Here is a 15,439-nt window from a genome sequence, read left to right on the forward strand (position 1 = left end):
ATTCATCGATTCTTTTGAAGGGTTTTTTTTTGTCTCTATCTCCTTCAGTTCGGCTCTGATCTTTGTTATTTCTTGTCTTCTGCTAGCTTTTCTATTTTTTTGATCTTGCTCCTCTAGCTCTTTCAATTTTGATGATAGGGTGTTGATTTTAGATTTTTCCTCACTTCGCTGGTGGATATTTATTACTATAAATTTCCCTCTAGACACTGCTTTAAATATGTCCCAGAGATTCTGGTACTTTGTGCCTTGGTACTCACTGGTTTCAAAGAATGTCTTTATTTCTGCCTCCATTTCATTGTTTATCCAGTTGACATCCATGAAGTTGTGTGGTTCTGAGTTAGTTTCTTAATTTTGAGTTCTAATTTGATTGCACTGTGGTCTGAGAGACTGTTTGTTATGATTTCCATTCTTTTGCATTTGCTGAGGAGTGATTTACTTCCAACAATGTGGCCAATTTTAGAGTAGGTGCCATGCAATGCTGAGAAGAATGTTTATTCTGTGGATTTGGGGTGGAGATTTCTGTAGATGTCTATTAGGTCTGCTTGGTCTAGATCTAAGTTCAAGTCCTGGATATCCTTGTTAATTTTCTGTCTCATTGATCTGTCTAATATTGACAGTGGAGTGTTAAAGTCTCCCACTATTATTGTGTAGGAGTCTAAGTCTCTTTGTAGGTCGTTAAGAACTTGCTTTATGTACCTGGGTGCTTCTGTATTGGGTGCATATATATTTAGGATCATTGGTTCTTCTTGATGCATTGATACTTTTACCATTTTGTAATGCCCTTCTTTGTCTCTTTTGATCTTTGTTGGTTTAATGTCCATTTTATCAGTGACTAGGATTGCAACTCCATCTTTTTGTTCTCCATTTGCTTAATACATCTTCCTCCACCCCTTTATTTTTAGCCTATATGTGTCCTTGCATGTGAGATGGGTTTCCTGAATACAGCACACCAATGGGTTTTGACTTTTTATCCAATTTGCCAGTCTGTGTCTTTTGATTGGAGCATTTAGTCCATTTACATTTAAGGTTAATATTGTTATGTGTGAATTTGATCCTGCCATTTTGATGCTAGCTGGATGTTTTGCCTGTTAGTTGACAAATTTTCTTCATTGCGTTGATGGTCTTTACCATTTGGTGCATTTGGTACTGGTTGCTCCTTTCCTTGTTTAGTGCTTCTTTCAGGGGCTCTTGTAAGTCAGACCTAGTGGTGATGAAATCTCTCAGCAATTGCTTGTCCATAAAGGATTTTCTTTCTCCTTCGCTTATGAAGCTTAGTTTGGCTGGATATGAAAGTCTAGGTTGAAAGTTCTTTTCTTTAAGGATGTTGAAAGTTGGCCCCCACTCTCTTCTGGCTTGTAGGCTTTCTGCCAAGAGATTAGCTGTGAGTCTGATGGGCTTCCCTTTGTGGATAACCTGATGTTTCTCTCTTGCTGCCCTTGGCTTTTCTTCCTTCATCTCAACGCTGGTGAATCTGATGATTATGTGCCTTGGGGTTGCTCTTCTTGAGGAATATCTTTGTGATATTCTCTGTATTTCCTGGACTTGAATGTTGGTCTGCCTTACTAGGTTGGGGAATTTCTCCTGGATACTATCCTGAAGAATGTTTTCCAGCTTTGGATTAATTTTCTCTGTCACATTCAGGTACACCTATCAAATGTAGATTAGGTCTTTTCACATAATTCCGTATTTCTTGGAGGCTTTGTTCATTTCTTTTCACTATTTCTATTTCTCCTTTCTTGTCTTCTCATTTTATTTCATTGAGTTGATCTTCAATCTCTGATATCTTTTCTTCTGCTTGGTCAATTTGGCTATTGAAACTTGTGTATGCTTCACAAAGTTCCCATGCTGTGTTTTCAGCTCCATCAAGTTGTTTATATTCTTCTCTAAGCTGTTTATTCTAGTTAGCATCTGATCTAACCTTTTTTCTAGGTTCTTAGTTTCTTTGCATTGCATTAGCACATGTTCTTTTAGCTCTGAGAAGTTTGTTATTACCCACCTTCTGAAGCCTGTTTCTGTCAATTCATCAGATTCATTATCAATCCATATTTGATCCTTAGCTGGTGAGGAGTTGTGATCCCTTGGAGGAGGAGAGACATTCTGGTTTTTGGTGTTTTCATCCTTTTTGCATTGGTTTTTTCCCATCTTAGTGGCTTTATCTACCTGTTTTCTTTGTAGTTGGTGACTTTTGGATGGGGTCTCTGAGAGGATGTCCTTTTTGTTGATGTTGAGGCTATTTCTTTCTGCTTCTTAGTTTTCCTTCTAACAGCCAGGCCCCTCTGCTGCAGGACCACTAGAAGTCCACAACAGACCCTGCTCACCTGGTGATCACCCACAGGGGCTGCAGAATAGCAAGGGTTGCTGCCAGTTTCTTCCTCTGCTATCCTTGTCCCAGAAGGGTACCTTCCAGATGTTGGCATGAGCTCTCCTTAACGAGGCATCTCTTTGTATATACGGGGATTGGGGAGTTGCTTGAGTGACAGTCTGTCCCTTATAGGAGCTCAAGTGCTGTGTTGGGAGCTCTGTTGTTCTGTGCTGAGCTGCTGGGCAGGTACCTTTAAGTCTGCTGCAGCTGAACTCATAACTGCCTCCTTTCCCAGGTGCTCAGTACTAGGAAGGCTGGCTTTATTTATAAGTTCCTGTGATGCTGCTGCCTGTTTTCATAGATGCCCTGCCCTGCACAGAGTACTCTAGTCACAGTCTGACAGCAGAGGTGTTGCTGAGCTGCTGCAGGCTCTGCCCAGCTGCTGTGTGAACTGCCTTGGTAGTGGCGGACTTCCTTGGTAGTAGGGGATGCCCTTCCCCCTACTGAGCTGGACCGTCCTGGGTCCAGCTGTGCTTGCTGCAAAACTCTCAATCCCAAGCATTTCAGGTTTCTTGTTTTGTGGGGGTGTACCTGCCGAGCCAGATCGCCTGGCTCCCTGTCTCAGCCCCCTCCCTTTCAGTTCAATGGGCAGCTCTGTCTTCCAGGCATTCCAGGTGCCAATTGAAATGGCTGCCAAGACTTGTGTGAGTTTCTGTGCAGCTGAGCTGGCACTGGCTGAAACTGCCACACTGAAAACTTGTGGCACTTTTTGGCCTGGGAATCTCCTGGTCTGTGGGCAGTGAAAACTGTTTTGGAAATGCAGTGAGCACTCACCCTCTGTGCTGTTCTTGCTGGGAACTGCATTCTGGAGCTGTTCCTATTCGGCCATCTTGGATCTCAAAATTGACCCAACAGGTTCTTACAGGTAAGTGGAGGGGAGGTTCTTAATGGGTCACATTACAGGGAGTTTTGGAGCATGTAAATGTTCCTTGACCTCCTGCATGCAATATGACCATTCACTGTGGGAAGAGTTTAATCAAAGTAGATTTTATGGATTTTTATTTATTGGTAAGAGTGCTTTAAAAAAGAGAAAAAATGATTAGCTGAATAAGATATCTACATGTTTGATAGTATGGCTTTCTCTCCTCAGAGTCTTGGGAGGGAAAGTTAGCCCTTTGTAAGTTTTTATTTTTTTTCCAAACAATGAGGTAACATAAAACACCAAAGAAATACTATTGAACTGCCTGTGCTATCATCTAGAGAAAAAGAAGATGTAAATGATGAAGGAAAGCCTTATTAATTCTTACACCACCTTTGCCTGGGTCATCTGTGTGAACAGAATGCTCAAGTACAAACCCTAGCAATGAAGACAGTGTGCAAATGTTGGCAAATGTAGAAAGTGGAAAGAGAGAGGAGGAAATTATACAAAAGAGAGTATTAGCAGGAATTATTTTTGATTGGTGAGAGTGTAGATATTTTCTTTTCTTTTTACCTATTTTACATTCAATTTTCTATGTATTACAGTGACAGTAAATTACTTGTGTAAATGTAAAAAGTTAAATTTTGTCAATAAAGATATTTGAATAAAAAATCATAGTCACTACCTGCCCTCAAATATTTTTATACATAATTTTTATTTTGCCTCATAGACCAGGAAGTTAAAAAAGAAAAAAAAAAATGGAAGCCTCCAGAACAAGGAAGATATAAAATTAAATATTTGGAAAACATAAATGAAATTATTGTGGCTTTTCACTGTGGTGACATGTGCTGTGTCATTTTAGGATTACTTTAACATATGTTGGTGAAAAATAAATTGGTATAATTATGTTTAAATGATTTCAACATTTATGGGTTACTCAGCAGTCTTCACATCTACATAATATTAGCAGGGAGAACTAATCTTTTGGTACAAGCTACATGAAATAATTCCTCCTCCCTGACTCACACACACCTAGGAATTTCCACTTGGAGCACAACGTAGATGATTTTTTCCTTGTTATACAATGTCTTACTTTCGTCATTGCTTGTAGGGCCCTAATAAAGAGAAAATTTTATTAATACTGACATGATGGAAGAAAAATGTTAACAAGTCGAAATAGTTCTTTATAGTCATTAGGTTTGAATGTACTGGAAGAGACACAGTATGTTAAGTGTTGGAAAAATTGTATTACAAGGCCAATCAATTTCTATGGAGTTTTGTTAGTGAGTAATTAGTAAAAGTAATGCTGACTGTTCTTGAATACCATGGTTATTATAAGAAAATAAAGAAATAGATCATGGGAGGCAGATGGGTCAGTTAATTTATTTCTCAATTAAGGCTGACACTTTGAGTAGAGAAATCTGTATGCAATCTACTTTTTATGGTTTGTTTTAATAAATGCATATACTATCTCATTAGGGAAGCAGTTTTATAACAATAGCAAAATGGTAATCACACTCACTTGCAACCTGTATGCCCCAAATGAACCCAATAAGAAGATTTATTAAATTCAAAGAAGCTGAAGATTAGGACTTGTGGGGTGGGGGATGAAGGGTGCATGAAGTGGTCACAGCAAAGTGCAACGTATTGCCTTGTAATCATGGGTGAACAATGACGGCAAAGGTTCTGGTTTGTTTGTTTGTTCCCTGAATCCTTCTAATAATAAAGCTATTCAGAAATGTGTGGCTGTTTCCCAGCAACAAGTGTGTACAGCAAACTACCATCCAGATAGCAGATGGAAAATAAAGTATATTGCCCCCAACTTTAGACACTCTGCAACTCACAGTGCTATAGAGGCTGAGGGGGAGATTCTAGTGGACCTCTGGTGCTGTAATTGCAGATTCAAAAGCTCCAGTCTTTATATTAGAGAAGAATGGTCTTTATTTTCAACTGAACAGCTGCTCTGTTATATATTGGCGTCTTCATTAGTGAAGACAGTGATGGAAACAGAGCCGATCAATCACAGAATCAATCAGCATGTGTTTATTAGATACCAACTATTTTCCCCAGCTGTGAGTTAGAAACTCTACTTCTGTTTCTCATGTTGATGGAAATTCATGAAGATATCAGTACTATGTGGAAAACACACTAGACCTTATTTGAACATTAAATTTATTCTTGAATCACAAAGGGCTGCTCTGCCCATTATTAATTGCCTAGGCTATGATATGTTTTACTCTCTTTACTGGGGATATCTTGTATTCAAAAATCATGGCTTGAAAAGTCCAGAGAAGTCTGAAGTTCATAAGTACCGCGTGCTAACCGATTGCACCACTGGAGCCACTGACATCTGAATTTTAGTCACCATTAAGAGCTTGGACTCTGGAATCAGACAGACATGGATTGAAATCCCAGCTTGTCAGCTGTATGACACTGGCAGAGAGTCCAGAAGGAAGAGGATGCTCTTGCCAAACAAAATAGAAAAGAAAGAAATGTCATTGGCCACATCTAACAAGATATAAATTTAACATTTTTGCTTTCTATATTTTGTTTTGCAAGTGTTTCAAAGAAGAACTCAAGAAAATAATTTAGTTTAGTCAAATGATCAGTTTTTGGAGGCTGGGTTTAAAATTACTTTGCAGCTGGGCATGGTGGCTCATGCCTGTAATCCCAGCACTTTGGGAGGCCGAGGTGGACAGATTACCTGAGGCCAGCGGTTTGAGATCAACCTGGCCAACATGATGAAACCCTGTCTCTACTAAAATAACAAAAATTAGCCAAGCGTGGTGGGGCATGCCTGTAATCTCAGCTACTCAGGAGTCTGAGGCAGGAGAATCGCTTGAACCCAGGAGACGTAGGTTGCAATGAGCTGAGATCGAACCACTGCACTCCAGCCTGGGCAACAGAGTGAGACTGTGTCTCAAAATAATAATAACAAAATAAAAAATAAAATAAAATTGCTTTGCTTGCAAGTGGGTAACTGTACATGAGAGCAATGCTGTTCAAAATGTTCAGCTTATGCACTGGCTCAGTTTCCATGTGACTTGTCTTTGTGAAAACTGTCATTTATTGAACACTTAATGCATTTTCCCCTTTCAGACCCGTGGGATGAGAAACATGAGCTTGATTATATTAATAAGAAGGGAGAATTCAGCCATTTATTTAAGGATACTTAGCTAATAAGTGAATAATTGAAACTTGAACCCAGATGTGGCTGACTCCAAAATTTCAGGTTTAGATATTTGAATGACCTAATCATTGGATTTCCATGGTTTGAATATCACTTTCCACTTATTTGTGTCTGCTCCAGGAAATCTCTGCTTCGTGCTCCTCCCACTGTGCATGCCTGTTTTCACACTTCCCTGCTGTCTCTCAGTGTTTGAAAAAAGCAGCCAATTACAGCAGTGTGTGGCCATTTACTACAAATGGTGCTGGTGGCTCTTTGAATAGAAGAGAGTTGCTCCCACTGATTTATGTAACTCTGAAGTTGTGATTCATCTGGGGCTAATGAGACAGAGAAGACCATGTCTCTGCTGTGGTGTGACCAGGCAATAGCACAACTGGAGACGTGCTGTGCCTCCACCGTGGTGAATTCTGTCCTTCCTTCAATCAGAAAGAAGGAAATGTGGAATTATCACAGGGATTGTGAGATAACTGCTAACCTTCTCTCAGCAGTGCTGGTGTAAAAACTTGGGAACTTGGTATTATTCTAACAATAGGCACTAGGATTCCATTTAGGGAGAGAAATGCTATGTGGAAAATCAAGTGTTTGATGGGGTGGGTGGAAGCCAAGGACTTCAGAGAACCGCACGAGTGCCTCTGCAGGAACATGGAGAGAACTCAGTGGCTCTAGGAGGGAGAAGGCTAACAAGAGAAGAAATGGGGGAGATGAGCTGGATCTTGAATTGGGGCTGGGTCTTGAATGATGAGATGATTGCAAAAAAGTTATTTGGAAAGTAGAGATTGACCACTTTGTTGGCTCGGTGGTGTGTGAAGTGACACCCACTCTATAAAATCAAACATGTTTCATGTGAGTTTGGAGTGCAGGTGGGAGGCTCATGAGAAATCAGTGAAGGGACTGGATTTCAAGTCTAGGTCAATGTGGAGAATAGTAGAGACCTTGAGTGAGGCATCTGGAGCCCAAAAGGCAGGGGAGGCCACAAGAACAATGGCTGCCTATTTATTCTCAGAAATACTGAGGAGAGCTGTGGACTCCCACAAGCCGCAGTTACATGCGTGTGTGGTGTGTTGAGGACACTATTCTCTGTCACAAGCCATTTTGCTAAGATCTTGAAAGCTGAGGTTCCAGCTCACATCTTTGCACTTTTTTTCTTCATATCCCCACAATTGAGTGGTGGAAGCCTAATAATTCATATGATTAAAAGCATGGGCTTTCCAGAAAGAGATGACACATTAGGAAAAAGAGAAGGAACGTTAGTTTGCTCACAAGGACCACCTAGGAAACTTAGTCCCATCAATAACCACCTCTGGTTGTGTGCTGTGGTTTAGATATTTGTCCCCTTAAGTTTCATTTTGAAATGTAATCCATAATGTTGGAGGTAGGGCCTGTTAGAAGATGATTGGGTCATATGGGTGGATCTCTCATGGCTTGGTGCTATCCTCATGATAGTGAGTTCATGTAAGATCTGGTTGTTTAAAATTGTGTCGCACCTCCCTATAACTCTCCCTCTCTCTTGCTTCCACTCCCACTATGTGAGACCCCTGCTCTGCCTTCATCTTCTGCCGTGATTTGAAGCTTCCTGAAGCCCCTCAGAAGCCAAGCAGATGCTAGTGCTATGCTTCCAGTACAGCCTACAGAACAGTGAGTGAATTAAACCTCTTTTCCTTATTAACCTAGCCTCAGATCTTTCTTTATAGCAATGCATGAATGGCCTGATACACTATGTCATGCACAGATGATGTCTGTCTCTGGCCAAGTGATGTGCAGGGAGAACTGTCACTCAAATTCCAGATTCTCAGAAGGATGGCCTGCACATGCTCTGGGCTCTGAGCTCACCATGGAGATGAGTTGGTTAGTCCATCCCTGCCTTGATTCTTGTTCAGAATAGGCACACTGCTCCCCTTAGAACAGATGCCAAAGCAGGACTGGTGAGAGGTGGTTGTCAGGACTGTAACAGGTTGCAAGGGTTCCTTTGAAGATCCCAGTAAGTGAAAAAAAGCTAGGAGTATGTAATCCAGGGTTGTTCCAGAAGGAAATAAGTTCCTTTGACCTTCCTATACTATTCGTCCTGGCATATATCTGCAAATTTCAATTTACAGGGTCATTGTTTCTCTGCCTCAGGGGAGACTTCCAAGAGAAAAGAAGGCAACAAGGATATGGGTGCATGACAAGATTAGGAAAGTGAAATTTTCACAGAAATCCCCAGTAGACCTCCCTTATTTCATTGGTCAACCCTGTGTCACATGATGTATTTGCAGCAAAAGATATTGCGGAGTGTAGTTTTCCTTTGGGTATCTATAATACACAGTTTCTCTGAACACAGGAACGAGGTGATTACATGCAAGGAATTGAGGATTAGAAGAATTTTAGGAGCAGGAGTGCTCAGAAAATGGATAACCTTTATCTTGGATGCCTGATTACTTGAGACCATGCTTGTCATCTGACTTTCAGCAGTGTGGTGTTCACTGGAGGGAACTGTCACTAATCTATTCGTATAGGTTTGAAACTGGTCTGGGGATAACTATAGCCAGAGAATAACCAGTGTTTTCCTGCAGGATAGGATCCTTTTATTTGTTCTGCCTGTAAAGAAAACAGAGTCCTCTTAGTAGGAAAGAAAGAAAAAATAGATATTATGTTGGCAACTGTCTATGTCTGCCACATCTGCTGTGGCTTCATGCTGATGATACCCTGCTTTAAAGAAAATCAAATCTATGAAACAAAAAGTATGCATTCATTCATATGCATTTACCTATTTATTTGCATTTACCTGTTTATTCACTTACTAAAACTTGATTAAGAACTTATAATATTAGTACTGGAAATTCAAAGATAAGTCATATCTTGTCTTTCCACTCATTCTCAGTGGAAAGAAATGGAAAATGAACATCTGTAGCAATCAGATAGATGCTATGAGAGAGAGAAACAGGACACAACCAGAAAGTATGAGAGGAGGGCTGTTACCTCTCCTAGAGGGCTCAGGGACGGCTTATTAAAGAAGAGAATTTGTGATATAGCAGTTAGATAATGACTGTTGTACAGATTATTTCATAGGCTTTGTTGGTTAAAGAGTAGTTGTGTCATTCATTGACTGCACTACCTGGGAGTAAATAGGTGCCAAACTGATAGGAGTGATATGAGAATCATGTGAGCTAAAATATGACGTAGGATAGGACTCAATAAAAGTTGATTGAAGGAACACCCGCATACAGAGACTCTTTGCTTTACAGGTGAGAAGATTGAGGCTCAGGAGGTGCAAAACTCGCCAGTGGCCCCACATTCAGTAAATAACAGGCTGCAGCTTTAATCCCAAGGCCCACATGCTTTATTCATACTCTGCCTCAAGCTTTGGGTTAAAAAAAAAATTCAGGTAGAATTATGCAGATTCTGTGAAGAAGACACAAATCTACCTGAAAATTCATCAGCTAGATGGAAGGCAGCATGTACCACTCTTCACATCCCACTGGAATGACTGAGCAGCGTAAGTCCTTATTTCCAGTAGACATTGATTGAGCACCTACCACAAAGAAGGTACCATTTTAAGCAATGTGAAAGGCATCAAAATGAGTTATACACAGTACTATCGCTTGATAAGCAAATTTTTATTCTTTGCCTTTAGGATTTTGGAGCAAGGCCCAACCATCTTCTTCAGATAACTACTATCCTTCTGAGAGACAGCTCTTGGCCTGTTACTGGGCTTTGGTGGAAACTGAATGTTTGACTATGGGTCATCAAGTCACCATGCAATCTGAATTGCCTATTATGAACTGGGCACTTTCTGACCTATTAGCCATAAAGTGAGCATGCTCAGCAGCATTCCATCATCAATGGAAGTGGTATATACATGATCAGGCTTGAGCAGGTCCTGATGGCACAAGTAAGTTACATGAGGAAGTGGCTTAAATGTCCATGGTTTCCACTCCTGCTGCCATTGCCTTCTCTTCCCCAGCCTGCACTGATGGCCTTATGGGAAGTCTCCTATGATCAGTTGACAGAGGAAGCAAAGACTAGGGCCTGGTTCGCAGATGGTTCTGCACAATATGCAGGCATTACCACAAAGTGGAGTGCTGAGGCACTTCAGCCCCTTTCTAGGACATCCCTGAAGGGCAGAGGTGAAGGGAATCTTCCCAGTGGGCAGAACTTCGAGCAGTGCACCTGGGTGTGCACTTTGCCTGGAAGGAGAAATGACCAGATGTGCGATTATATACTGATTTGTGGGTTGTAGTCAATGGTTTGCCTGGATGGTCAGGGACTTGAAAAAAATATGATTGAAAAATTGGTGACAAAGAAATCTGGGGAAAAGCTATATGGATAGACCTCTCTGAGTTGTCAAAAACTGTGAAGATATTTGTATCCCATGTGAGTACTCACCAACAGGTGACCTCAGCAGAGGAGTTTAATAATCAAGTGGACATGTTGACCAGTTCTGTGGACACCACCCAGCCTCTTTCTTCAGCCACCCCTGTCATTGCACAATAGGCCCATGAACAAAGTGGCCATGGTGGCAGGGATGGAGGCTATGCATGGGCTCAGCAACATGGACTTCCACTCACCAAGGCTGACTTGGCTACAGCCATTGCTGAATGCCCAATTTGCCAGCAGCAGAAACCAACACTGAGCCCTCAATATGGCACCATTCCTCAGGATGATCAGCCAGCTACCTGGTGGTAGGTGGATTATATTAGACCTCTTTTATTATGGAATGGGCAGAAGTTTGTCCTCACTGGAACAGATACTTACCCCAGACCTACCCTGTACACAATATTTCTGCCAAGACTACCATCTGCGGACCCATGGAATGCCTTATCCACCATCATGGTACTCCGCTCAGCATTGCCTCTGACCAAGGCACTCACTTTATGGCTAAAGAAATGCAGCAGTGGGCTCATGCTCAATGGAATTCACTGGTCTTACCATGTTCCCCATCATCCTGAAGCAGCTGGATTGATAGAATGGTGGAATGCCCTTTTGAAGTCACAATTACAATGCCAACTAGGTGACAGCACTTTGAAGGACTAGGGTAAATTTCTTCAGAAGGCTGTGTATGCTCTGAATCAGAGTCCAATATATGGTACTGTTTCTCTCATAGCCAGGATTCTCGGGTCCAGGAATCAAGGGATGGAAGTGGAAGTGGTACCGTTCACCGTCACCCTTAGTGATCCACTAGCAAAATTTTTGCTTCCTATTCCCATAACATTACGGTCTGCTAGCCTAGAGGTCTTAGTTCCAGAGGGTGGAATGCTGCCACAGGAGACACAACAATGATTCCATTAAACTGGAAGTTAAGGTTGCTGCCTGGACATTTTGGGCTCCTCTTACCTTTCAGTTAACAGGCTAAGAAGGGAGTTACAGTGTGGGCTGTGGTGATTGAACTGGACCATCAATATGAAATCAGTCTACTACTCCATAATGGTGGTAAGGAAGCATATGCATAGAATACAGCAGATGCTTTAGGGTGTCTCTTAGTAATACCAAGTCCTGTGATTAAGGTCAATGGGAAACTACAACAGCCCAATTCAGGCTAGACTATAAATGGTCCAGACCCCTCAGGAAAAAAAATCACAACTCCACCAGGAAAAAAAATCACAACCTGCTGAGGTGCTTGCTGAAGGGAAAGGGAAAACAGAATGGGTAGTGGAAGATACCAGCTACAACCACGTGACCAGCTGTAGAAACAAGGACTATAACTGTCGTATTTCCTTCTTTTGTTAAAAACATGTTTATTCATGTATACATTTGTACTAAGAAAATATTTTCATTTTATTTCCTTTTCCTTTATCACGTGACATAAGATTTACTGACTTTATATCAATTTAAGTATTGTTAACTTTATGTAATAGTATTTGGGTTGAGGATTGATGCATTTCTGGTTAGAGGAAGGATACTTGCATTATGTTAGGAATAATTCTGACCTTCTTATTGTCTTTATTTGATTATGTATGATCTCAGGAGATGTGTATCAGTTCAAGTTGACAAGGGGTGGACTTGTGATGGTTAATGCTGAGTGTCAACTTGACTGGATTCAAGGATGCAAAGTATTGATCCTGGGTGTGTCTGTGAGGGTGTTGCCAGAGGATATTAACATTCGAGTCAGTGGGCTGGGGAAGGCAGACCCACCCTTAATCTGGTGGGCACCAACTCATCAGCTGCCAATAAATATAAAGGTGGCACAAAAATGTAAAAAGGCAAGACTGGCCTGGACTCCCATTCTATATCTTTTTCTTATGCTGGATGCTTCCTGTCCTCAAACATTGAACTCCAAGTTGTTCAGTTTTGAGACTTGGACTTACTCTCTTTGCTCCTCAAGCTTGCAGACAGCCTATTGTGGAAACTTGTGATCATGTAAGTATGTTATCTTGTAAATTAATACTTAATAAACTCATATATATATTTCCTAATATATATATAATATATATGAGATGTATACTGAAGATTTATATGATATTTATGATATATATGAGATATTATATATATATATATAAAAGTTCTGTCCTTAATACAGCCTCTTTTTAGTAATTTGCATGTGCAGAGGGTAACTGCTATTGTAACTTCTAGCTATATAGATCTATTTGGCCTGTTCTTGAATTTCATATGATTGAAATCATACACCATCTATTATTTTATGGCTGGTTTTTTCCACTTGATTTTGGGTTTATGAGATTATTCCATTTAGTTACATGCAGTATGATGCTTTCATTCTCATTGGTGTACAACATTCTAATACATACTTTTCAATTGCTTCTAGTTTAGGCAAGTATGAATACTCTGAATATTCTCCGTGTATGCTCTAAAAATTTCTGTTTATGTCTTTTGTGAACATATGTATTCATTTACATCTTTTGTGAACATTTCTATTGGGTACAGATGTCAGCATGAAATTTCTGGATGTTGCTGTACACATATATTGAGTTTTGTACTTGCAAGTAGTTTTCTATCATGGTTATAATTTATGCTCTTATTCACAGCATATAATAGTTTTCATTGTTACAATTACTTGCCAACTCTTATTTTCTGAGTTGTTTTTACAAATTTTAGATATTCTAATGAGCATATAGTAATATTTCACTGAGGTTGAAATTTTAATTTGCAATTCCCAGATGAATAATGATGTTTATTCACCATTTGGACATCTTGTGAATGTCTATACAAGTCTTTTACTTTTATAAAAACTATTTGGTTATAATCTTATCTATTTGTGGGTTTTTTTTTAATCTTTCATGTATGCTACATATGATCACTTTGTTAGATACTTGTATTGCAAATATACTATTTTGTAATTTGCCTTTTCACTACATTTATAGTTTATTTTGATAAATAATACTTTTTAATTTTGAGGCTTTAAAACATACTTTTTTTCATTTTTCTTTTGTGTTAGTGCATCTTATATCCCTTTTGAGTTATCTTTGCTTAATTAAAAATCATCAAGTTATTATCCTATGTTTTAAAAGCTTTACTGTTTTAGATTTCATATTTAAAATTGCAATCTGATTGGAATTAAGGTCTATGTAAGCTATGAGAAGGGGTAAAATTCATTATTTTCCAAATGGATAACCAGTTGACCTAGTACCATTTATTGACAAGACTATCTTTTCCCTATGGCACTGCACTGTCCTCTCCCTCATAAATCAGGGGAAAACATATGTATGAGTCAGTTTCTGGGCTCCATTATGTTCCTTTGGCCTATTTTTGTACTTCTTTTGTGATATATTGGAAGTCCATGTTAAAGCTGATGGAGACAGCTCTTGACTTAGTATAAAGAATTACTTTCTAATCATTAGATGTGGCCACAAATGGACAGGAAGATTTGAATAGTAGTAAGCTCCTTGTCTCTAGAAATATTCAATCAAGGATCACAACAAGCATCAAAGAGAATGATTTCTTTGGTGGCCAGGAGAAAAGGACATAGAGCTTGTAAGATTGTCTCTGGAGCATCTAGCAGACAACATCTGCTCCCTGGAGTGGTGGACCTGGGGATATAAGGCAAACATTTGAAATGTAATAGAAAGGGACATAGATTAACTTTGTTAGTATTATTTAAAGGAACATTCTTTACTATGTTTGTCTGAACTATCTTCACTCTTAGTCTGAATTGGCACCAGTAAAGATTTCAACTGGGTTTCCTTCCTAAAATGCCGTTTCCTGGGAAACCCCAAAAATTAAGCTGCCTTGGGACAAGTATGATCAAAACTAACTATTTTCTATCTTACAATATTTTCAAATATGTTATAGATCTTTTAAACCCTCAAGCAGAGCAATAAACTGGAAGAGATAATTTGATCCAGTACTAAACTAGGACTCATTTATTTCAGGAGAGAGTTCCATGATCATAAACTTTGTATTTCTCATTTTCTTATTAGAATTTTTAAAAATAAAGAAGCTTTTATCTCTACTTCTTACTTTCAAGTTCTGCTTTCCAGAGAAAATGAATTTTTTAATTTCCTAGTCTGTTTTGTTATTTATGTAGCTATTTCTAAATTACATGCTTATAATTCCATGCTTGACTATTTTGGTATATCAAGTGTAGACATTATCTGTTAATACTTGAAAAATTTTCACTTTTTTTCAATATTATTATCCCAATATTGCTGTATAAAAAATTTAGTTAAGTAGGCCCATTTAATGACTATGTACACATTGCTCACTTATAAAAAATTTAATTTGGGTTTTTAATATTTCAAGGAGTGTTCAAATTCTTTGTATTGATTCAACTATGTTTACTCAAAAATAGTTGTATGCTTTCAAAGTTTCTTTTTTTAAAAATTCTTTCTTTTGTGAAAGGAAAATATCTTGGGCCTCTTCAAGCTGGGAACTGCTCAGGGCAAGTCTGCCTCCTATTCAAGTCATCCCTTTTGCTCACAGAGAGAGATGCATATTCTGATTTCCTCCTTCAGAAAGACTTATCAAAAACTCAAAAGAATGCAAGCATCTGTCTCTTACCTACCTGTAACCTGAAAGCCCCAATGCGGGGGTGCTAGCTTTGAGCTATCTCTGCCTTTCTGGATGGAACTAATATACTTCTTACATGTTGATTGATGTCTTA

General features: G+C 39.4%; 1 long non-coding RNA gene across 1 annotated transcript; it reads left to right on the top strand.

Moving 5' to 3' along the window:
• Positions 1-3,026: 3,026 nt before the first annotated feature.
• On the top strand, positions 3,027-10,393 carry LOC105715794 (uncharacterized). Its single transcript, XR_001107134.3, has 3 exons — positions 3,027-8,043; positions 9,630-9,880; positions 10,019-10,393. It is a non-coding gene; the product is annotated as an uncharacterized LOC105715794 (long non-coding RNA).
• Positions 10,394-15,439: the final 5,046 nt, after the last annotated feature.

Source organism: Aotus nancymaae, unplaced genomic scaffold (genome assembly GCF_030222135.1).
Source record: "Aotus nancymaae isolate 86718 unplaced genomic scaffold, 86718_ANA_hifiasm-v0.15.2.pri h1tg000010l, whole genome shotgun sequence".
Taxonomy (NCBI): Eukaryota; Metazoa; Chordata; class Mammalia; order Primates; family Aotidae; genus Aotus; species Aotus nancymaae.